The sequence below is a fragment of the Stomoxys calcitrans genome, chromosome 2, assembly GCF_963082655.1.
Source record: "Stomoxys calcitrans chromosome 2, idStoCalc2.1, whole genome shotgun sequence".
In the NCBI taxonomy this organism is placed as follows: domain Eukaryota; kingdom Metazoa; phylum Arthropoda; class Insecta; order Diptera; family Muscidae; genus Stomoxys; species Stomoxys calcitrans.
Window position 1 is genome coordinate 186,701,768 of NC_081553.1, and position 25,147 is coordinate 186,726,914.

At 39.0% G+C, this 25,147-nt stretch overlaps 1 long non-coding RNA gene across 2 annotated transcripts in view; it reads left to right on the forward strand.

Moving 5' to 3' along the window:
* The first annotated feature begins 1,781 nt into the window (after positions 1-1,781).
* The window catches only part of LOC106086239 (uncharacterized), a 76,825-nt gene continuing 53,459 nt past the window's right edge, over positions 1,782-25,147 (forward strand). The window contains exon 1 of one of the 2 annotated variants that reach the window (XR_001221102.2): positions 1,782-3,079. This is a non-coding gene — a long non-coding RNA (uncharacterized LOC106086239). The remainder of the gene's footprint in view (positions 3,080-25,147) is intronic. The other variant, XR_001221101.2, reaches the window with a different exon arrangement.

Consider the following 25,147-nt stretch of genomic DNA (forward strand, 5'->3'; position numbering starts at 1 on the left):
ATTGTACTTGCTAAACAGACGACTTTATTTTTCAGTCCTTCTGTCGTTTGTGGGGAGCAAAAATGGCGTAAGATATATCAGCTGCTTTATCTGGTTAGCGACCCTTCCCACAATGGGAAATATCGATGTCATATACAGGAATAATAGTGTTTTATTCGACAAGCTTGCGGATTTGTAAACTTAAAGTGGAGTTACAACCCTCGGGCAGCACGTACATGTCAGAAAAAATTAAAATAGGTTGGTTTGTATTGTGTGAGTTATACAAGAAATGAACGCACGCACATTACAGAATACATTAACCAACTCCCAACTTTGAACGCGTTTCAGGGCGCAAAAGAGCACAACATGCGTACCTCCTGGGCAGGTCGGAGGAGACGGCGCTCCATTAAGTGGTGTGAGAAGTTGAGACGTCTCTCCAACTAAAGGAGTACGCGATGGCGGCCTTTCTGAATATTAAGGGGGCATTTAACAACAAGGAGATGGGTCGACAGTTACCGCCCTGAACCGCCCGGGGGTCTAACGGAGTTTCTCCCTCTGGACGGACTGTATGCTACGTAACAGGGCTATCAACGCAGACTTCAGAGATTGTGTGGTCAGAAGGCGAGTGTTAATGGGAACGGCTGAGTGAGGGGTGTTCTCGGGGTTTGCTTTCCCGTGAGGGAAGAATGGGAAGAGAATTCTGTGTTTGAACAGAATGATCCTCGACCTTTATAGATGGTTCTAAAATGGAGACAAGGACTGGATTATGACTATAGTCCGGCATACGCAACATAGGTATGTCGGTGAGACTGCCGGACGAGTGAACGAGTGTTTTTTCAGGCAGAATGTTTATCAGGCTGCAAAGGAAATTATGGGAAGGGCTTTACAGATTTCGAAATCAATATACATATATATGGCGGCTTTTAAGGCCGTGTGTTCTAGGTCAGTGAGGTCGAAGTGCGTGACGGAGTGGAATCCCTGGATAGACTCCGATTTTACGACATAATGCTTATAAGGATTAACGGATACGATTGCGACTTATTAGCGCTTTTCACCACAGTTCGGACTGGGAACTCAACCTTTCATGGTGGGGGCTAGCCATTCAGCTTAACCCTAAGCTATTAACAATTAATTGCAAGAAATGGTACAGGGAAATCATAGAATAGGAGAATAGTTTTTATTCTATATAATTGTTGGGTTTTGAAATCTGTTCAAACTTCAAATTTTATCAGCTGACACGAAAACGGAACGTAAAATTTTGTTTTTGAAACGTTTTCCTAGATTTACGGTATGTTAACGAGAGCATAACCATGCTTTAATGGCTACCTATAACCAAGATATATTCATTTACAGGTAGTGGCAGTTGCGCAACAACAAAATATTAACTACACTATCTGCCAAAATCTATGATTAGTGCAACTCTGATTGTGTATGTTACTAGTTCGGCGCCATTTTTCGTTGATTAACTATAATACACACACACACAAAATCAAAACTCGTTGACAGATAGTGCACTTCGCGGGACAAAATTTTACTCAGCTGTTTACCTGGTAGCTACATCGTGGCTATATTCTACAAATGCGTACTTATGAAAATTTCGCCTGTGATGCGTATCGGCCTATAGCCTGAAACTCAAAATATGCTAATACGTCACGTACGTACAGTCCTGTTACGTTATACCGTTGCTCAAGTCGTGGGCACGTTTTAGGCAGTTTGAGCCGCCGCCCTAAGGAATAATACGCGGCGTTGTCACTTTTCTCTATTATTCTTCCATTCCGCATTTCGTCAATGTATTTAATTCGTAAAACAGAGACAACAGGAGATCGACCGTACACCGTTCGTTTTTTTCGCCGACTTGGATTTTATTGTGTTATTCTGCAACTGCTCTACTAGTGATTTAATCGAAAATTCGAAAATGCGAAAAATAATAATAATAATAAATTAAATATGCAAAATTATGTTATTATCATGAAAAGTACCCAAAGTATTATCAGAGATCTATGAAGTTCATGTGTTATTTAAGGTTTAAAACGCAGAAAAACAGTGTGAAAGATTTGTGAAAATTTTCTACAGTTTCGTGAGAGTGTATGTGTATGACGAAAATCAGCAGCAGCAGCACAACAACAACAACAACATCTAGTTGAATTGAGTTGTTTTCTCCCCGTACACAAATACCACACACACATTGGTGTACACGGAACGCGGTCGGTCAGAGAGTCGTCATCCGTCATCTTCTGGACGCAATAAAAAAAACTAAGCCAAAAGAAAGAAAATTCAAAAACAAAAAAAAAAAAACGGAAAATTAAAAAGCAAAATAAAGAAAATTCGTGAGGCAAAAGAAGAAACATTAATATCGTTCAATAGTAATAGAAAACGAGTATTTTTCAAACGGCCAGTCCAACGGTCGTTAAACAACAACACACGGCAAAGGTGTCAAAACGGTGTGGAGAGCTGCTCCCTCCCCTCGATTTTAAGTATTTGTGTAATAATGAACGAGTTTTTTGTCTTGATTTGTTTGCTGTATTACCATTAAATCGTTCGTATCGTATCTTGTCGTCGTGTCGCGCTCGTTGTATAGGTAAAAAATTATATTAACATTAAAAAAAATGTTTGTGTGATGTGTTGTTCCTGTGTCGTTTTCGGTGTATGTAAATGCGTATGATGTTGGCTAATTTCATTTAACAATTATTGTTATTGTACACAAAATAGAGAGCATATTGTGTTGCTATTCTCAAAAAAATAACAGCCATTTAGTTTAATAGAATTGAAATAAAAACGCTAAACAAAAAATCGATTCCATCTATACGAAAGGAAAACAACAGAAATTCAGTGAAGAAATGTGTGTATAATTTTCATCACCTGCTCCAAAAATAACAACAACAACAATAAAACACCTATGTTTTGTATAAAAAACATCTCAAAAGTGATACACAGTGTTGCATTTTTCGGTTTTTGGCTGCCCATCAAACTGGGATTGTTTGTTGTACAACTTTTAATAACAACAATAACAAAAAGAGTAGCAACAGCAGCAATCATTATGGATTAAACCTTGGATTGTTATATTCGTTCCCTGGCCAAAAGATATACACAAAAACAAAAGGTAAAAAGAGCCCTAAATACCTATATTTTTGTTTTGAAATGAGAAAACTATCCATGTTTATTGGCTCAGATATTTTTGCGTTTTATTTTGTATTTTTTTTATTATACCCATTTATGAGTGAAAAATTCTTTCTCTGTGTGGTTGTGTTGATTGTGTGCAAAAATTAGAACAAAAACTAGCTAGTGGTGAAATCTTCATTGTCAAAATTTACTCTCTAGTATAATTCGTCAATTATTATCTGGAATTTACCAAAAACGAAATAAAAAAAATAAAAACAAAAATATTTTTGGTACTGCTTTTGTGTTTTGTTATTCGTTTATTTATTGTCTCCCTCTTTTTGTCTCTCTGTTTCCAGTTTCTTAGAGAGCTTTGAAATGTAAGGGGTTGAGAAGAAGAGAAACAAATTGTAGTGGCAGTGTTGTGTGAGAATATTTACGCGATTTGCCGCAAATATTTTGTTGTTGTTTTGTTCGTCACTTTTATTGTAGTTTCGTTTTGCCCTTTTTCTTCTTCGTTTACCAAAACGAGCCGAAATACAAACACCACCATCAATATGCGATTTTGTTTGCGTGTGTGCATGTATATGCATGGTCGTATCTTTCGGATAGCTACACTTAATACTCGTTTTACTTGTGTACTAATCAAAACCTAAGTTTCTCTTATAGTTCGCAAAGTGCAGGTCTTGAAGCCAATAAGAAAAGTGGTTTAAAAAAACTGAATGACCGATCAGGGACCGCCGAGAGCATGTTAAAAAGCGGTCATATATACTTGGTAAATTATATTGTGTATATTTCTTGGTGCAATTTAATATTGATCTATGAAATCCTTCTTCAATTTGGGCCAGATCGATCCAGATTTGGATATATTTAGTTGTCATACAGATCGATTTCTCGATTTAAGGCCTTGGCCTCACAAAAGGCGCATTTATTTTCCGATTTTGTCGAAATTTGGGACCGTTTGTTGTTTTAGGCCCTTTGACATAATTTTTTAATTTGGCCCAGATCGTTCGAGATTTGAAAATAGCTTCCATATAGACCGATTTCTTGATTTAAGGTTTTGGGTCCATAAAAGACGCACCTATTGTCCGATTTCGCAGAAATTGAGCAGCGAGTTGTTTAAGCCCCTTGGACATCATTTTTAAATTTGGCCCAGATCGGTCCAGATTTGAAAATAGTCCATGGCTCATAAAAGACGCATTTATTGTCCGATTTCGCCGAAATTTGGGACAGTGACTTATGTTACGCTTTTCGACATCCGTGTCCTTTATATTTCAGTTCGTCTGTGTTTGGATATATCTGGCAAAAAGACCAATATTGAACCAAAATTGAACAGTAACTTTTATTTAATAGATCACTCAATGGCCGTGCCGAATTTCGATATAGCTGCTATGGGTGCAGAAATTCACCGAATTATGACCAAAGGTTGTGGGTATCCAAAGTTCGGCCAGGCCGAACTTAATGTCATTGACTTGTATTTATTAGATCACCCAATGTCCGTAAAGAATTTCGATATAGTTGCTCTAACGAAGAGAAGGGGATTTTAATAAACGTTTCCTCAGCTCTTCTAAAAATGTTGAGAGAAATTTTTGTTAGATTTTTGGAGCTATAAAAACTACCGACTTTCAACTAGCCAATTCTCGCCCAAAATATGAATATGAAAAATTTTTTAACTAGTTTTATTCATCCACTTTAGGCCAACCCAAATTAAATTTGCAATACCTCTTTCCTTACTCGATATAGAATTTTTCAAAAACTGCTCTATTATTGGGTATTTATCTACCCGTTTCATCCCAATATTGGGTTAGGGTAATATTTGGGGTCCTAGGTATTTCTTTGTTTCCTGTGAATTCAAATCAGTTGTGAAACATATTCTGAACAAATTTTCGCCTATAAATACTTACTACCATATTGCTTTAAAACAGTGCAATATTTTCCATAATGGTTGTTGAACATACTAAAATTACCATAAATAAAACTACTCTCGCTCTATTCGCTCTCTTTAAAAGCCACCTGTTATCTCACAATGCAACTTATTGCCTATAGCTCAGCTTCTGTCTGAGTACACATGTAATAAGCACACATTGAATATACCGTTAACAAAGGCCTTAGTGTTGCAGATTTATTAGATCGTCAAATACATGTCAAATATTTGTTTCGTCTTGAAACTAACACAACATTCATAAATAATATTTCTATTTTATTTTTGAAAGCTCATTTGGTGATCATTTATTCGTAAAAATACGACCACAAAAGCGACCAACTAAACGATCTCTTGATCTTAGACGGTGGCGCAATCGAAACAATAGCAACAAAAGCTTCAGCATCCATATAGACAACGTCAACAACATTAACAATAATATGAAAGCAACACCTTTGAATGGTATTTTAGAGACCATGGTGATTATGAAGATTTTGTTTTTAGTTTTATTTTTGTTTTTTTTTTTGAGAGTGCGGGGTCATTGAGACAAAATAACATCATCTCAGTTAACCGTTACCAATAGCATTTTATCGGTATTTGCATTCAAATGTCTTAAGTGAAGGCTTTTGACTGTTATCGATGAAGCTGAACTAAATTGATTATCGATTAGTACGTTACAATCGCCATAAATCACAAAGAGAGGTTTAAAAAAAAACGATTTCAATTAAAATAATAAATTTATGAATGGACGATAAACTGTTTTAATTCCAAGTAGGGATACTTTCCGCCATCACTTGTTGGAATCAATACAAGAAAAGATGTTTAGAAGGATAATTTATTTAATATACCGTGAAATCTTAGCGAGCATAATTTTCGACCGATTTGGCAGATAAACGATACAAGAATATATACGAGTATCTTCTTCTTATATATATTTAAAAATCACTTTGTGTTTGTTTATCGGTTTGTTTGTTTTTTCCATATAGACTCAAAAACGGCTGAACCGATTACTTTGAAATTTTCACAGATTGTGTAGGTTGGCCTGGAAGGAAACATAGGCTATATAATTTTTTTTTGATAGTAAAAGTACCACCCAAAAATAAAAGTGTACCAATCGGGACAATATGGGACTCAAATGAAAGGTTTTCAGGAGTAGAGCACGAATTTCACTGTAACTGAGGGGCGGGCCGCCCCAACCTCAAAAATACCTATAATATGACAATATGGGACTTAAATGAAAGGTTTTGGTGAGTAGATTACGAATATGGTAAGGAAGGAGGAATATGTTTTATAATTTGTTCATATCGGAAAGGGGCGGACCCTCCCCCGTTACTCCAAAAACACCACCCAAAATCAAAAGTGGACCGATCAAAACAATATGAGTATCAAATGAAAGACATTGGAGAATAGAATACGAATATGGTACAGAAATTTTGTGTCTAAGTACACAGCGGGTCGCTCCAACCCCAAAACTCCCCCAAAACAGACACACTGAACGTTCATATCAATATGGGACTCAAATGAAAGGTATTCGCGAGTAGATTACGAATATTGCAAAAAAATGAAGTGAATGTAATGGGTTGTTTCTCGATCTCCAAAAACCCCCAAAAATGGTGATAATAGCCGTCCATGTTTATAAGGTACTAAAATGAAAATAATTTGGGAGTAGATTAGCCTTGCCCTAGTCGCTAAACGCCCTCCAAAGCGTACATATTTATCGACCATGACAATTTTGGCCTCAAATAACAGATATTGTATTTTGGAGGAGAGCACGAATTCGGAAATTGCGAAATATCTGAGGTACCATCCCACACCCAAAAAGCAATCCCTGTCAAATAGATATATATTGACTAATCAGGAGAATATAAGGCTCAAATGAAACAGGACTTATTTATGACTATGCTAATATGGGGCACATATAAAAAATTTTTGAGATTATAGCACGAACATAGCATCCGGTTGTACCCATCGGATTGACCCGATGGAATCCTTCATTGGCAAGGGCTGCCGCCTCAGTGTACGTGTGGATCCTTTTTTCGTCATGGGAGTGCCATCCCAGAGTGCTTTTTCCGCACGCTTCTATTTCGTGCCAGAATTGAAAATAACCCCGCACCCTGGTTCTGTTCGGTTTGCCAGAACCGCCCCATCATCGGTCGGGGTCGGTGAGGTGTAACCGTTGCATGGAGTGAGTACATTTCCGATCTTGCTCTGGCCTTACATCACTACGGGAGTATAGTCACAATGGGAGTATAGACAGCAGTGGGTCACAAGCGTCGTCGTCGCCTACTTCGTCCTCGTCGTCGGAATATGTGAAAGGTGTAGCAACTCGCCAGACATTTCCATTGCATCCGCTGATCTTCTGAGTGTCGTATCCTGGCAAGCCGTCATTACCCATAATTCTCTCCATCGACTTTATAACCTCTGATCGCCGGACGTTTATCAATCAGAAGAAGGCCGATTGGGCCGGCTTCAGAGAGTACAGCAAACGCCGCTTCAGTGAGCTGGTCCCTCCTTCAAATGTGCTACTTGGCGAAAGGAAATTCCGAGACATAATTACACAGCAGCCGTTCCCTTTATACCATCCAGTCGAATACCCAAGTGCGGCCCGTAGTCGAGCGTGATGGGGTTCGTTGTACGGACCCCACTAACCCCAGAATCAACTAGCTGAATCTGGAAATAAACAGGGTAGTCAACTAACATAAGCAGTTTAGGCAAGCTGTGGTCTACTGTTAAATCACTTTCGAAACCCAGTAGAAGGAATGACACTTTTTGGCGACGTGACTTTGACAGAGCCAGAAAATGCGCCAAGTTGTTCAACCGTCTATTTATTGAGCATCCTGTGGGTGACAAGGCTGGGAGAGGAACCATTTATTGTATCCGTAGTCTCCGAGCCGATGGATAGCCATCACAATTTAACGTGGACGAAGTTACGAATGTCCTTCGTGGCGCCAAGTCATCTAAAGCGTTTGACCACGACGGAATCTCTATACTTTGGCTGAAGAGTGTGCATCTTACTGGGGTCGAGTACCTTACCTGTCTTTGACCACTTTTATAGTGCCCGATTTCGGAAAATGAGCAAATAGAGTAATCCCTCTACTGAGGCTTGGGAAGAACCCGAGTAAGGGGGAGTGGTGCTGACCGATCTCTCTTTTCTCACCAGCAGCCAAGACGCTTAAGGCGCCCCGAGCCTCATAGGAGAATTTCCATTCACCGGGCATCAGAACCGGAGGCTACCGTAGCGCAGAGGTTAGCATGTCTGCCTATGACGCTGAACGCCAGGGTTCGAATCCTGGCGAGAACATCATAAAAAATTTTCAGCGGTGGTTATCCCCTCCTAATTCTTGTAATTTTTGTACATGGTGTTCTGTTATGACTTCAAACCACTGTTCTAAGTATCTTTAAATCGCGCAAGAACCTAGTCTAATTCGGACTATAACTAGATATAGCTCCCATATTTTAGCAGAACCCATGGTGGTGTGTTCCTAAGATTTGGCCTGGCCGAACTTAGCACGCTTTTACTAGTTTTGTATTTAGAGTGCACAACAAGTTTTTTATTTTAATTTTCCCACTTAAATCCCCTTTAGCAACTGTCAGGAAGAGACTACTCCCATATCTATGAGTACAAATGGAAATTTCCCCATTTAGGAACAGGAGCCATCAGCTCACATATCAATGGGTGCTGTCCAATTTAAGTTTAAGCTCAATGATAAGGGACCTCATTTTTATAGCCGAGTCAGAACGACATGTGGCAGTGCCACACTTCTTATGGGAGAAGTTTTTACATGACAAAGTACCTCATAAATGTCGCCTTCATTAGGAGGGGGATAAATACCGCAAAATATGTTTTCTGATATTCTCCCCAGGAGTTGAACCCAGGCATTCACCGTCAAAGTAGAAATTGCTAAACTCTGCATTAGCATTTGCTAGATTGGTAATATAAGCAACAATTTTTCATTTCCCATAAGTTTCCTTTGATTGCAGGTTCTATTATTCACTTGACAAGTCTAAACTCGAAACTTTTTATTGATGCAATGCGGTAGCTTTACCTATTTTAATTGCGCTTTAAGTCTATTTGTGGTACTGTAGGTCCATATTCCTCTGCAGTGTTGGTTTTCCCAACTAAGCTGTATCTTAAAGATCGCTCTCTCACTCACTCTCTGCTTCTGCTGCTGCCGGTATTCACTTCACAACGTAGCCATTTTTAAAAATAAATCGCAATAAAAAGTATTACGTATGCCTCGGAGGCAAAAAAAAAAAACAGCAACAACAAAACATACAGAGATATTCAGTCACTCAATCGTTAGGTTGCCTGCTCGTTGACTTCTCAAACATGACAGAAAATGTGTACCTACATACATGCATACATAAATATTTATTTTGTATTTCTATTTTATTTTTTTTTTCTGTCATACACCACCCGCCGGCCTCCTTGACAAAAGCAACAACAACAACAGCAGCGGCAGCAGCAACAATAAGAACTATAATATCGGCAGCAAACAGCAAAATAACAAGTAAATCAGCATCGGCATCAACGTTGTTGTAGTCGCCATTGCCACCGGTGTTTTTTGTTGTTTTTGCTAAAGTCATTAAAATTTATTTTCAATAACAGTAATAATGGCAAATTGTTTTGTTATATGAGCACATATCTTAATTTAGAAATAATTATACCGCTACAATTTCACCATTTTACAAAATGTTTTAGAAATTTTCCTCAATAACATTTGAAAAATAAAGTTAGGCTAGAGTGAATAAGGAGAATTAGAGCTAATCCATTATGATATCACTAGGGTGTTATTCAATAAATCGTTTATTTGAAAATTCAAGTCCAATGATTAACCGAACAAGACCGAAAGAGGTTGATAATTAATCGATAAATCATATTTCATCCGATAAACCATATGTCTAATAAAATAAAAATGTCCGTGAAGATAAAGTTAACTTTAACTAGCAGAGACACAAACCCATTCAATTAGCAGCACCCTGTTAGGAACTTAGCAGAGCTATGCTACCAATTTGACAGAAAAGATCTAAAAATAAAATCAAGAAAAATAATGAAAAAATTCAGAAGAAACGACAACAAGAGCACTAAAAGTACCACAAATATTGCGAATTTTGTAAAAAATTATCTAACAAAGTAAAAAATGCATAAGGGACAAATCTACATCACCAAAAAGTCCAAAGCGAAAAGGGGAAAGTGGAAAAGCTAAGAGGGGTACTGGGTGCCCACTTACAGTGAAGGAAGCTCTTGATGCCTAGGATCTAAATCAAAAGCAGAATATCCAAAAAATCAATAGTATTTGAGATAAATGACATTTAAAGTTAAAGTTAGAATTAACAGAATGGCATTTGAAGTTAAAGTTAGAATTAACAGAATGGCCCATTGTGCAAAAACTAAGAGGGTGCTGGGTACCCACTTATAGTGAAGGAAGCTCTTGATGCCTAGGATGTAAATCAGAAAGCAGAATATCCAAAAAGTCTACAGTATTTGAGATAATTGGCATTTAAAGTTAGAATTAACAGAATCGCCCACTGTGCAAAAACTAAGAGCGGTGCTGGGTACCCACTTATAGTGAAGGAATCTCTTGATTCCCAGGATCTAAATTAAAAAGCAGAATATCCAAAAAGTCTGCAGTATTTGATATAATTGGCATTTAAAGTTAAAGTTAGAATGAACAGAATGGCCCACTGTACAAAAACTAAGATGCGGGGTACCCACTTGTAGTGAAGGAAGCTCTTGATGCCTAGGATCTAAATCATAAAGTAAATTATCCAAAAAGTTGACAGTATTTTAGATAATTGGCGTTTAAAGTTAAAGTTAGAATAAACAGAATGGCCCACTGTGCAAAAAATAAGAGGGATGGGGCGTACCCACTTCTAGTGAAGGAAGCTCTTGATGCCTACAATCTAAATCAAAAAGCAGAATATTCCAAAAGACAACAGTATTTGTGATATTTGGCATTTAATGTTAAATGTCTTCTGCTTCGTCCTGTCCGGACGATTTTAAAGGCTGTCAGGTATGTACATTCAACACTACCTTGGCCTCGTCGATAATGTCCCTAATAAGATTCATCTGTAGAGGCAGCTTATAATCTTATAGCGATATGGTATCTTCGGCCTCACGCTGACTTTGTTATTACGTTAGTGGAAAGTGAAAAAAGAAAATTTTGAGTTAGGAATTCCGTGCTACTTACAATATCCTTAATACTTAATCCAACAGATGTACAAAATCATGTATAGTTCGGAAGAAGTGTATTTTGCCACAGAAAGAATGTCTGTCATTACACAAAAATAAATGCATTGGGAAAAAGTACAGCTAATAGACAGGGTTGTCGAGCGTGATAAATGTGGTTATTGTATCATAGATGCGTTTTCGCTATTAATATGAATCAAATACAACATACCAAAGCAGGGCCCTTAAGCCATCACACCTACTATGGTTGAAAAGTCTCCTAACTAAAGACGAAACGCGTCCCATAGTGGTTGGTGTGTGTTGCTATCTTTGGCTTTCCTTTTTCATTTGCATCTCGTCTCGAAAGAGAAACAAACAAAAATCCTTAATTGTTTTCCAATGGCAGGAAATTCTCCAACGTCTCATTATCTTCCCCACATGCCCTACACATGCTATCACTTGCTGCACCAATTTTGCATAAGTGAGCGTGTTGTCCTATGTTCTCCGTTATGACACTTATAGTTATGCTGACCTCACGATCCAGATCATCCCATAGGATTTTCGCCGTCCTACCGACTGTTTCGCTGTTCCACAGTGTTAGATGCGCGTTTGTTGCCCACGCCCATAAATCGGACTGCGTCGACCCAAAAGGCTTTGGGTTAATCAAGTTTATCATAGGCAGTTCTCTGGCCTTCACTGCCAAATCGTGTGCCCCCTTACTCCGTTATGGCCCGGCAGCCCAACGATGCGGATTGTGCCACCCTCAGAGGTGGCGTTAATCTCATTCTTACACTGCAGGACTGTTTGTGACCTTACCGTCCTGGTTGTTATTGTCCACATGGCCATGTTACTTTATTTATTTATTTGTTTAGCTATCTCTGAGCGGATCTCTGCCTGCAGGACCGTATTATGGTCAGCCAGTCTAAAACAGATCTCAAACCCTTGGTTTTTCAATATAGACCCCTAGGTCCACTCTGTCCCGAGCTTTGATGGCAGGTACTAGGATTCGCTCCTGAATGTCACACTTCCAATTAAGTTTTCTATCCAAGAAGCTTTCTAAGTATTTGATCTTGTCAGATATCCAAATCGCTTTATTGAGGAAACGTGGTGCGTCAAATTGGTCCACCTTCGTCTTCCTCGTGAACACGCCTATTTCGGCCTTCCCTGGGTTAAAATTGAGACCCCTGGGTCTAGCCCAGTCATATGCCATATGCAAGACCCTTTTGGCCCTTCTGTATAGCTGGTTTTGATCCTTGCACTAACAAGTATCATAGCATCGTCTGCATAGCAGACGGGTTCAAATCCCTCCTCAGTCAGCATTCGCAATAGGTTATTTATGGTGGTCACCCAAAGGAGTGGCGATAAAAACCACTGTGCCACTTTCTCCCTTATATTTATGTTATGGAACCCGCAATTTATTCAACTGTTCCTTAGCCTATGGTTTATGCAGTCTCCAAGAACCGGGTCCACGGTAGTGGTCTAAGGATTGGATCAATGTGTTGGTCCGCACATTATTAAACGCCCCCTCGATGTCAATGCAAACCCCCAATGTGTACGTTTTGGCATCGAAAGATTCTTCTATTTTACAACCCCGTGTAGGGCAGTCTTCACCGACCTTCCCTTGACATAGGCATGCTGTGTTAATTTAAGCAGTTCGCTGGATGTCCAACTCTTTTTCGTGGTATCAACAATGCGTTCCATGGTTTTGAGTTGAAAGGACGTAAGGCTAATAGGCCTGTATGCCTTTGGTTGCACATAGCTTGCCTTACCGGGCTTGGGTACAAACACCATCGCCAGGCTTTCGGAGTATATGCAAGTCCTAGGCACACTGTGAAAATAGTGGCCAGATGAGGCGCCAGATAGTCGGCCTCCTTTTGTAGTAACGTCGGAAATATACCATCAGGTCCGGGGGACTTAAATAGTTTGAAGCTCCTCAAGGTTTCCTTGACCATAAATTCCGTTATTATAAACCTTCGGTTAACCTCATTATTCCAAGATTTCGGTGTCACCGTGAGTCCCTTCGTATCTTGTGGAAAATGTGTTTTCATGAAAAGCCTTAACATGTTCTCCGTTGTTTCTGCTCTCACTCCCATGTCGTCTACTAACGTTTCTTGGCGGCGTCATTAACGCTATCGACCTGGTCCCAGAAAAGCTTCCATGAGGTACGTTTTGCCGCTCTGGTAGGTTAGTTGAGGTTTAAGTGGCAGTCTGCCATCAGACTCACTAAGACGTTTTCGTCCACTGTGATATTACAGAAACAGAAGAAGGAAGATGCCTTCTAGTTCCTACCGTTGAACCATCCAGATCGCTTTATAAAGCCCAATAGCTTGCGAATGTTCACATCCGATAAATCAGACAGGTTCTCAAAAAAATGAGAACCTAAAGTGGAAATCCTTCTGAATGCTAGTGCGGGACACAGACACAGAAGGTGTTCTATAGTCTCTTCTTCTTCGATGTTTCAGTTGCTGGCAACCTTCAGTCTGTCAGCAGTTTTCCGATTAGACAGTGACGTGCCCTGACAGACAAAATGACTGAGACTTCTGTTCTAGCCAATGACAACAAAGCGGTAGACGTCTTCAAGTCTAGATTAGGCCACATAGTTTTGGAATGCTCACATCCCCCTCTTTGTGACCATCTATCATTCGTTGTCCTTCGGGCCTGATCCTGAAAACTTAGCTGCCTGGCTGTCTGAGAAGATATTTATGCCAATCGCCGTAATGACATCATATCTTAGCCATTCCACCAATGGCTTTATTGCAAGGATGTCCGCTTGATACACACTGTAGTGGTCGGGTAACCTTCTCGATATGACCAGTTGTAGATCTTTAGAGTACACCCCAAAGCCCACCTGGTCGTTTAGTTTGGAACCATTGGTATAGAAGTCTATGTAACTTCTGCTACCCGGAATATCGTACAGGTATTTTTAACAAAAAGCAGCTCAGATAGTGTGTAATCCATACTGCCTGAAACATCGGGTATTGTATCAAGGATAACACAGTGTCCGCAGCCGCCACATGATCAATGAGAAAGCTTCCTTAACCTCACAGCAGTGGTCGCTGCAATTTGGATAGCCACAATGTCCAGAGGCATAAGATGTAGCATTAACTTCAGTGCATCAGATAGTGCCGTCCTCAGTGCGGCAGTGATGCACAAACAAGCCATCCTTTGGATCTGGTTAAGTATTGAGCAGTAGGTGGACTTTTGAAGCTACGTCCACCAGATCACAACACCATATAGCATTACAGGTCTGACAACTGCAGCTATGGAAATCTTATTGTATTCCTTGAGCCGTGTGTAATACACAGCCCAATATAAAAAAAGTTAAAAAGTCTGCGGACCTCTTTCCCAATGTTGCGAATCTCTCCGGTCATCCAGGGCTTTTCTTTGGCTAATTTCCTTTCTCGAAGAGTACAACTATCTTCGAAAGATTCCACCAGTGTAATGCTGTTGACATTGTCATCAATGTCTGCTATGCTTGGACATTCTAAAATATCTTGCCCAAGTCTTCTTCTGAGTAGTGTGCCGAATTTTGTCCAGTTGGTTTTCAATTTACTCGGAAGCTAATCGGATTCGAAGCAGGCTATGCTATTCTAAACCTAATGTAGCGATGATCTGAAAAGGAATGCTCCATGGAGACACTCCAATCCCGAACCTCATCGATTAGATTTTCCGAAAATCTTGTCACATCTAAAACCTCCAATTGGAGACATTAGAGTCCTTAAAGTGGCACTTTTGTACCCAGCATGCTTCACTAATTCCCAATAGAATAAATGAATTCCGCGGAGATTTGAAAACAACTTTGAGACGATTCATTCCTTTTTTTGTAGAAATGTTTTATAATCCTTTTAAAGAAAGGGTATTATTTTCTTTGACCTTGAACTTTTTCCCCTCTTTGTGCTGAATTTTTAAGGATTTTTGTCTCCAGACCAGCAATTATTTTTTTCAAAAAAATCATTTCCAGCCTGCAATTAGTAACTTATTTGTAATAATGAATGAAATTCTCTTTGTGTGGTCACATGAATAATTTTCCTTTGATTAAAACTAACTCATAGAGCATAAGTATCCTGTCTACATACCCTAACACTGTACATATCCTGCTGTTATTGTTCCATGTCCCATGGGCATTGGTGTTGTTGTTTACCACCAAGCTTTTGTTCCTTCACTATATTTTGTTCAATTTTTTGTTGGTGATCCTTTTCTGTGGTATTCGTTTTGCTTTTTTATGGTACTTTGTATTACATTGCTTGGTTTTTGAATTGTGAAGGACATAGTGGTGGATAATAAGTTCGGAACACGGTTTAGGTGTTGAAAGTTTTGTATCAAATTTTTCTTTTCATTTCGTTGCGGCTTCCAAAGGCTCAAGATGTCTAATCGGAAGTCGGTTTATAAGGGAGCTATATCAGATTATAGACCGATTTGGAACGTACTTGGAACGATTATTGGGAGTCTAAATGAAGCACTAAATGCAAAATTTCAGCCAAATCGGACAACAATTGCGGCTTGTAAGGGCTCAAGAAGTGCAATCGGGAGATCGGTTTATATGGGAGCTATATCAGGTTATAGACCGAATTGGACCGTACTTGGCACAGTTGTTGGGAATCATAACAGAACACTACATGCAAAATTTCAGACAAATTGGAGAAAAATTGCGGCTAGTAAGGGCTCAAGAAGTCAAACCAGGAGATCGGTTTATATGGGAGCTATATCAGATTATAGACCGATTTGGACGGTGCCTGGCACATTTGTTAGAAGTCATAAGAGAAGACTATGTGCAAAATTTTAGCCAAATCGGATGAAAATTGTGGCTTCCAGGAGCTCAAGAAGTCAAATCGGGAGATCGGTTTATATGGGAGCTATACCAGGTTATAGACCAATTCGGACCGTAATTGGCACAGTGGTTGGGAGTCATCACAGAACACTACATGCAATTTCATTACAATTTCAGACAAATTGGAGAAAAATTGCGGCTTGTAAGGGCTCAAGAAGTCAAATCGGGAGATCGGTTTATATGGAAGCTATATCAGGTTATAGACCGATTTGGACCGTACTTGGCACAGTTGTTGGGAGTCATAAGAGAACGCTATGTAGACAAATCGGATGAAAATTGTGGCTTCCAGGGGCTCAAGAACTTAAATGGGGAGATCGGTTTATATGGAAGCTATATCAGGGTATAGACCGATTTGGGCCGTACTTGGCACAGTTGTTGGGAGTCATAACAACACTACATGCAAATTTTCAGACAAATCGTATGAAAATTGTGGCTTCCAGGAGCTCAAGAAGTCAAATCGGGAGATCGGTTTATATAGGAGCTATATCAGATTATAGACCGATTTGGACGGTGCCTGGCACATTTGTTAGAAGTCATAAGAGAACACTATGTGCAAAATTTTAGATAAATCGGAAGAAAATTGTGGCTTCCAGGAGCTCAAGAAGTCAAATCGGGAGATCGGGCTATATGGAAGCTATATCAGGGTATAGACCGATTTGGGCCGTACTTGGCACAGTTGTTGGGAGTCATAACAGAACACTACATGCAAATTTTCAGACAAATCGGAGAAAAATTGCGGCTTGTAAGGGCTCAAGAAGTCAAATCCGGAGATTGGTTTATATATGGGAGCTATATCAGATTATAGACCGATTTGCACGGTGCTTGGCACATTTGTTAGAAGTCATTAGAGTACACTATGTGCAAAATTTTAGCCAAATCGGATGAAAATTGTGGCTTCCAGGAGCTCAAGAAATCAAATCGGGAGATCGGTTTATATGGAAGCTATATCAGGTTATAAACCGATTTGGACCATACCAGACACAGTTGCTGAAAGTCATAGCAAAACACTGTGTGCAAAATTTAAGCCAAATCGAATAAGAATTGCGCCCTCTAGTGGCTCAAGAACTCAAGATCCAAGATCGGTTTCTATGACAGCTATATTAAAATATGGACTGATGTGGTCCAATAACAATCTCAACCGATCTACACCAATAAGAAGTACTTTTGCGAAATTTCAAACGCCAAGCGGTTTTCTTTCGAAATTTAGATTGCTTTATTCAGAGAGACAGACAGATGGCTAGATCGACAGCTGTCATATAAACCGATCTCTTGAATCTTGACTTCTTGAGCCACTAGAGGGCGCAATTCTTATCCGATTTGGCTCAAGATGTCTAATCGGAAGTCGGTTTATTAGGTAGCTGTATCAGGTTAAAGAGCGATTTGTACCGTACTTGCAATAATTATTGGGAGTATTAATGAAACACCATATGCAAAATTTCAGCCAAATCGGACAACAATTTGGGCTTTTACGAGCTCAAGGTGTCAAATCGGGAGGTTGGCTTATATGGAAACTGTATCAGTTTATAGACCAATTCGGACCGTAATTGGCACAGTTGTTGGAAGTCATAACAGAACACTACATGCAAAATTTCAGCCAAGTCGGACAAAACTTATGGCTTTTAAGGGCTCAAGATGACAAATCGGGTGATCGGTTTATATGGGAGACCGATATGGACCGTGCTTGGCACTTTTGTTAGAAGTCATAAGAGAATACTATGTGCTGAAATTTTGCATGAGGTGTTTTATCATGACTTCCAACGACTGTACTTAGTATGGTTCAAATCAGTACATAACCTGATATATTGGGTTGCACAAAAAGTAATTGCGGATTTTTCATATAGTCGGCGTTGACAAATTTTTTCACAGATTGTGACTCTGTAATTGTATTCTTTCTTCTGTCAGTTATCAGCTGTTACTTTTAGCTTGCTTTAGAAAAAAAGTGTAAAAAAGTATATTTGATTAAAGTTTATTCTAAGTTTACTTTCATATACTTTCTTTTAAAAAATCCGCAATTACTTTTTGGGCAACCCAATAGTTGTCATATAAACTGATCTGGGGTCTTGACTTCTTGTGCCACTAGAGGTCGCATTTTTTATCCGATTTGGCTGCAATTTTTTACAAACGCTACTTCTGTGGTCTTCAACATACGAGTTAGATTGAATCGGTCTATAGCCTGATACACCTTCCATGTAAATCCATCCTCCGATTTTACTTCTTGAGCCCCTATAGGACGCAATTCTTATCCGTATTGGCTGATATTTTACACAAGTAATTCTACTATGGTCTCCAATATTTGGTTTAATTATAGTCCGAATTGGACCATAACTTGATATAGCTCCAATAGCACAGCAATTCTTATTTATTATCCCTTGTTTGTCTAAAAAGAGATAGTGGGCAAAGTACTCGACAAATGCGATCCACACACATGTTGGCACATTACATGGAACATCTTGTGCAAAATTTTGTAAAAATCAGACCAAAAATATGGCTTCTAGAGCCTTAAAATGCTATATCGAATGAAAGACTTATATGGAAGCTATATCTAAATCTTAACCGATTTTGTTCAAAATCAATAGCGTGCGTTATTGGACCGAAAAAGTGACTTGTGCAAAAAATTTACGTTAATCGAACCACAAATGCGAACTGTACCTTGATCACAAAAATATCAGATATCGCATAACGAAAGAACAGAAAAAAATTTTTGAGGTCGAGAGGCGCAAATTAGGATTTTATTTTGGATACATGGCTTCTTCGGAGAAAAATCTTAGAATTGTATGTAGTTCAGGTTTTTGATATACGATTCAAAAAAAAAAAAAAAAAACCGACCCAGCCTATTATATTGGGTTGCCCAACAAGTAATTGCGGATTTTTCATATAGTCGGCGTTGACAAATTTTTTCACAGCTTGTGACTCTGTAATTGAATACTTTCTTCTGTCAGTTATCAGCTGTTACTTATAGCTTGCTTTAGAAAAAAAGTGTAAAAAAAGTATATTTGATTAAAGTTTATTCTAAGTTTTATTAAAAATGCTTTTACTTTCTTTTAAAAAATCCGCAATTACTTTTTGGGCAACCCAATATATACAATACTTTATAGGGTCGGAGATCAACATTTCGAGTTGTTTTCACAGAATGACTAGGTCAGTATACCCCCATCCTATACTGGTTATGGATATAAAAACTTTGTTATTAACATTTATCTTAAAGTGTGCTTTACAATCTCTTTTTCAAATTGTTTACACACACTTGAATGTAAGCAAAACTCTTCACTCAAATTTGGTGAATCTTTTACAAAAAGTCCTTTAACGCTTCACAAATTCCATATACAAACGTTAAATGGCTTCAATGAACCCCTGTTACAGTTTCCTTGTTAGGGTTCTCCCCTTATTGTAAACCTTTAATGAAATCATCCATCTCAAGCATGCTTGAGTATGCTCTCAAAAAAGTCTATTGTCTATTACCATGATCACCAAAAGGCTATGAAAAAACATGAATATTGTTGGCATGAAATATTTTTGGATGTTTCCTTTTTTATGGTTAATCAGCTTAACAAGGATAAAGAAGCCAAGCAGGCATAAGAAGGTAGATTTTTCATTGCAGCCTATGGCATATGTATTAATTCTATTAGTTTAAGGTAAGCAAGCCGTCTAGTAGAAGGTATTGATTTAAAGTTAATAGAGAACTCTTAAAAATTCTACTACCTTTGCAATTTTTGTTTTTTTTTTGTGAACTCTGTAATGAGTCATTAACAGCAGGCTTTAAAAGTTACCCATTGCTTGGGTCGGTTGGTGTTCTTTTTTCTTTCTCTTTCACACTCTCACTCATTCTAACTACTATGGCAGCAGGCTCTTTTTTTTGTTGTTGCTATTGTTTTGCCGGGGATAAACGCGAAATGTGTGCGTGCTCTATCGTTCTGGTTCGTCAGGGAAACGATGACAGCTGCTACTCTCTCCAGTACAGAGGCAATTGCAAAAAAAAAAAACGATGTGTAGTATCATAAACATCAATGAGCATTACCCATGAGTAGGCAACACACATTGCCATGCAAAATATGTCTCTAATACAAACACAAAAGAGGTGAGAGGCCCAAGAGCTCTGCATGAGTGAGAATAAATGCTTGCTGCTGTTTTTTTTTTGTTTTTGTTGCACAAGAGGTCCTTTTTTATAGGGCTATGATATTGTATGTTGTGTTATTACATTTTTTGTTGTTCTTGTGTGTTTTTTTTTCTTGGCGGTTGTTAATCATCTTTAACATGGTTGCCAACGTGTATGCCTTTATGGGCCTTTGTTTTTTTTTTTTGGAAATATCGTCAAAGGTCTAGTTTGTGCGTTTGTGGCTATGTATGTCCCTTACGAAAAACATTTAACCTTTTTAGTTTTGCTACCAAATTATGGACATTTATTTTTGTTTTTGTTTTTTACTAACTCATCCCTTTTAAAAGCTAATGGATTGCTGTCAATGGTTTAGTTTGTGTAATTATGAAAAACAAACAAGATGGGATTTTACAAAAAGGACTGGAGATATTTAAATAAGGTACCTACCATAAATACACATATAGGTGTACCTTTTTTGGCAAAATTTGTTACTTATGTAGGCGTAGGCAAGGGACTTTATTTATAGGTTACTGATGACAATTTTTGTTAATATTGGTAAGGAATTTTCATTCCAGACCGACAGTCGGACTGACAGACTAATTTTCGAACAGACAGACAGATGTTCGTATTCACAGACAGACATTTGAATAGACACCCGTATAGACTTTCGGAAAGACGGACATAAGAATAGGAAGACAAACATAAGAATATACGGATGAACTGACAGACGTTCTAAAAAGAACAGACAGACAGACTGACAAGGACAGAAGGATAAAAAACTAAAACTAAGAGGGGTGCCGGGTACCCACTTATAGTGAAGGAAGCTCTTGATGCCTAGGATCTAAATCAAAAAGCAAAATATGCAAAAAGTCGCCACAAAAAAAAGTAGTGCCAAGTTCGACCGATCCAAATCCAAACATTCTTTAGTTGAATGTTCATGGGTAAAACTTGCATTTTTGTGTACATTACGTCCAAATATTTGCCAAATTAGCTAAAAATAGAAGTTTCTTGGGGGCAGTATAAGATGAAGGGGGAAATCGGTTTATATGGAAAATCGGTTTATATTCATATTTATCACGGTTGTTGAAAGTCATAACAGAACATTACCTTCGAAATGTCTGCCAAATCGGAAAAATTAGGCTTTTAGAGTCTCAAACGAACAACCAAAGGAATATTTTATATGAAAACTTTATGCAAATCTGAACCCACATATATCACCCACATTTGCAATCACCAATGCCCTATGTCAATAAGAAGGGTTTGCGCAAAATTTCAAGAAAATATCTCAATTCTTACGACCGATATCGTGATTTCAATCACCTTGCTTTACTTACTTTAAATGGCTATGGACAGAACATTTGTTCCACTAGCCGAACGTAGAATAGCGTTCCAAGCGCCTCGATCTTCTGCGCTCATTCTAAAATCTTTGACACCAAGTTTCGAGGTGTCTACCACCACTTGATCTTTCCATCGGGCTTTTGGTCTTCCCGGTTTGCCTTCAAATGACTTCTTTGTTGGAGTTTCTTCATCCATTCTGACAACATGACCTAGCCAACGCAGCTGTTGTATTTTGATACGTTTAACTATGCTATAGTCGTCATACAGGTCATACTGCTCGTGGTTCATACGTCGTCTATTTTCTCCATTAACGCAAACTGGTCCCTATATTATACGAAGAATCTTTCTCTCAAATACTGAATCACCACAAATATTGTTTCTGTATTTCTCGCCACGATTCGGACCCAGGCGTTCAGCGTCATAGGAGGGACATGCCAAACTCTGCGCCACGGTGGCCGGCTCAGTATTTATCAATACAAATAAATATCCGCCAAGTTCGGCCGAACCGAATCTTATAAATCCTCCACCATAGATCACATACCTCAAGGTTTTTGCCCGGTGTCTTTTTTTATAGGCAAACAAAGCATAATGAATAAGAATTGCTATGCCATTGGAGCTATATCAGCTTATGAACTGATTCGGGTCATATTATTGTACAAATTTTCAACCAAATCGTCTAAGAATTACGTCCTCTAGAGGCCCGAGAAGCAAAATCAGGAGATCGCTTTATAAAGCTCCCATTTAAGGTCATAGACCGATTCAGACCATATGCTATTGGAGCTATATCAGCTTATGAACTGATTCGGGTCATATTATTGTACAAATTTTCAACCAAATCGTCTAAGAATTACGTCCTCTAGAGGCCCGAGAAGCAAAATCAGGAGATCGCTTTATAAAGCTCCCATTTAAGGTCATAGACCGATTCAGACCATATGCTATTGGAGCTATATCAGCTTATGAACTGATTCGGGTCATATTATTGTGCAAATTTTCAACCAAATCGGCTAAGAATTGCGCCCTCTAGAGGCCCGAGAAGGAAAATCAGGAGATCGCTTTATATGAGAGCTATATCAGGTCATAGACCGATTCAGACCATATGTTAGAGGTCATCGATATAGTGAACGTGCAAAATTTCAGCAAAATCGGATAAGAATTGCGCCCTATAGGGGCTCAGGGAGATCGGCTTATATGGGAGCTATATCAGGTCTAGACCAAATCACACCATATTTGGCACGTATGTTAGAGGTCATAGATACAATTTGTGTGCAAAATTTTAGCAAAATGGAATAAAAATTACGCCGTTTCAAGCCATACTTGGTACGTATGTTAGAGGTCATAGAAGAAGTCATTGTGCAAAATTTCTTTAGGATAAGACCTCTAGAAGTAGTACCGGAAAATCGATTTCTATGAGAGCTATATCAGAACTGAGAGCTATTTTGAACTGATTCGGACCATACTTGGCGCATATGTTAAATGTCATAGAACACATCGCGGTACAAAACTACAGCCAAATCAGATAATAATTGCGCCCTTTAGAGGCTCAAGAAGTCAAGTCGGAATATTGGTTTATATGGGAGCTATACCAAAACATGGACCGATATGGCCCACTTATAATCCCAAACGACCTACACTAATAGGAAGTATTTGTGCAAAATTCCAAGCGCCTAGCTTTGCTCCTTCGAAAGTAAGCGTGCTTTCCACACACGGACAGATAGGCGGACAGATAGAACGGACATGGCTAGATTGACTTAAAATGTCACGATGATCAAGAATATATACCTAGGGCTAAAAATTTTAATTTTTAAACTCGACAATCGACAGTCTTCTAGAAGACATTGGAAAGGATTCTGGACTTTCATATAAGAGGTAGGTTTGGAAGGAATTAGTTCTTTAGGAGTGAGCACGCAAGTCGATCGATATTGATATGTGTGGTGCATCAATTGGAAAGGACTCTTCAGTTTAAGGAATTCACGTTGGGTGGGTTTCTGCACATAAAGATGGCATTCAATAATCTGCATGTGTGGAGAACGGCATTACGGGAGAATGAGGGGTACGCCAAATAGCGGAGTTTTTCCGCCTTTGCTAAGGATTCTTGTGATCGATGACATTTTGAAGGAGACTTGGGTTGGTGGGAGTCAGGGTGTGCCCTTATGCTGACGCTATGGTTATTCTTGCCAATGGGATATTCGTGAATATGAATACTCTATCTGGGGTTTTTGATACTGCTCTCGGGGTCACATCAACTTCGTAGGAAAACTGAGTTGCTATTGTTCAGGAGAAAGAGAAAGGTGCCTGGTTCCAGATTGTCGAGGCAGAAAGGGACGGCCTTGAAGCTGTCAAAGTCGGCAAGCATCCGCGGGGTCATTCTAGTTTCTCGGGGTTCCTCTGTAAACTGAATTGGGGCTTGAATCTGGGGTCTAGGGTAAGGAAGGCCTTCGCGGCCCTCTATTCGAGCCAGGGGCATTGTGGTAAAAATTTGGTCTGCGTCCTTTATTGATGCACTCGGCGTTGGTGCAACCGGTGCTGACGTATGGTTGCCATGTCTGTCGGCCAGTGACGGAGTTCGGATCGCATGTGAAGGATCTGGATGGGGTGACGTATTAGGAAGATGGATTGTGTTACGGGCTATGCGGAATCCACTTCGCAGAACTTCAAATCGGCGACTCTCATCGTATGGGGGACGATTGCAGTATCTTCCAGGCTGTCACGGCCGTTAGTGCAGTCAAGAAATATTGACCGGTCAGATGTCTGCATATTGAACGATAGCCGCACAGTGGGATCGAATCGAAAAAAAACTAGTAAAAAGTATGTCATTTGAAAACCGGTAGAGATATATCTTTTAAATTTGAAATGGTTAGAGCTAAGAGGTGTTATGGAGATGAAGTGCAAAATTTCAGGGCCCTAGATAGTAAGGGAGCCTCTCAGCAGGACCCTAATTTTGGTAAACTCGGCATTTCGAAAAATTTTGTTGAGCTGTCAAATCTTTATTTGTGGTCCCATTTCCTGCATAGTGCTCAAAGACCCCTAAAAAACGACCGCGTAAGGTCTACAATTTCTCTACTTATTTCGGGGATACTCTATTCATATTTTCTTTATTTGGAAGAAGTTTGGCCGCGACTGGCTTCGTATTTTGCGATTTACAAAGGCATTTGTGCTTCGATTTTCATTTTGGTACACGATTTGGATTGGTAATAAAATGTACAATGACTTTGCTGTCAAATGTGTCTGATAATTCAGTTAAAAGTTAAACAGTTTGGAAGTCAAAAAATGTGAAAAACGTAGATTTTTTGTAAAAAGAAAAGCATTTTTATTGATTATTTTAAAGAAAGCCATTGTACGGGTATGGGGCAAAATACCGACCGATTATATTCGTGCAGCTTGCAACTCGTTTTTGACCGACTCAGAGCAATAGTCCAAGAAAAAGCTTGTCATATCGGACAGAAGTGGTAGTATTCTAAAATTTTTAACTATTTTCACATATTTTTGTAGTTTGAAGCAAAAAAAAGGTTTTCACAAAAAAAAAGATTTTCGCACATAAAAAATTGTTTTTTGCATTGTTAACACTTCGTATCAGCTACACTGTTGTCACATCTTCAGCTACACTATTGTCCCATTGTGAGCTACCCTGTTGTCAACATGTTGGCTATCTGTTGTGCCTTTGTCAGCTACCCTGTTGTCACTTTGTCATCTACCCTGTTGTCGCATAGTCAGCTATCCTGTTGA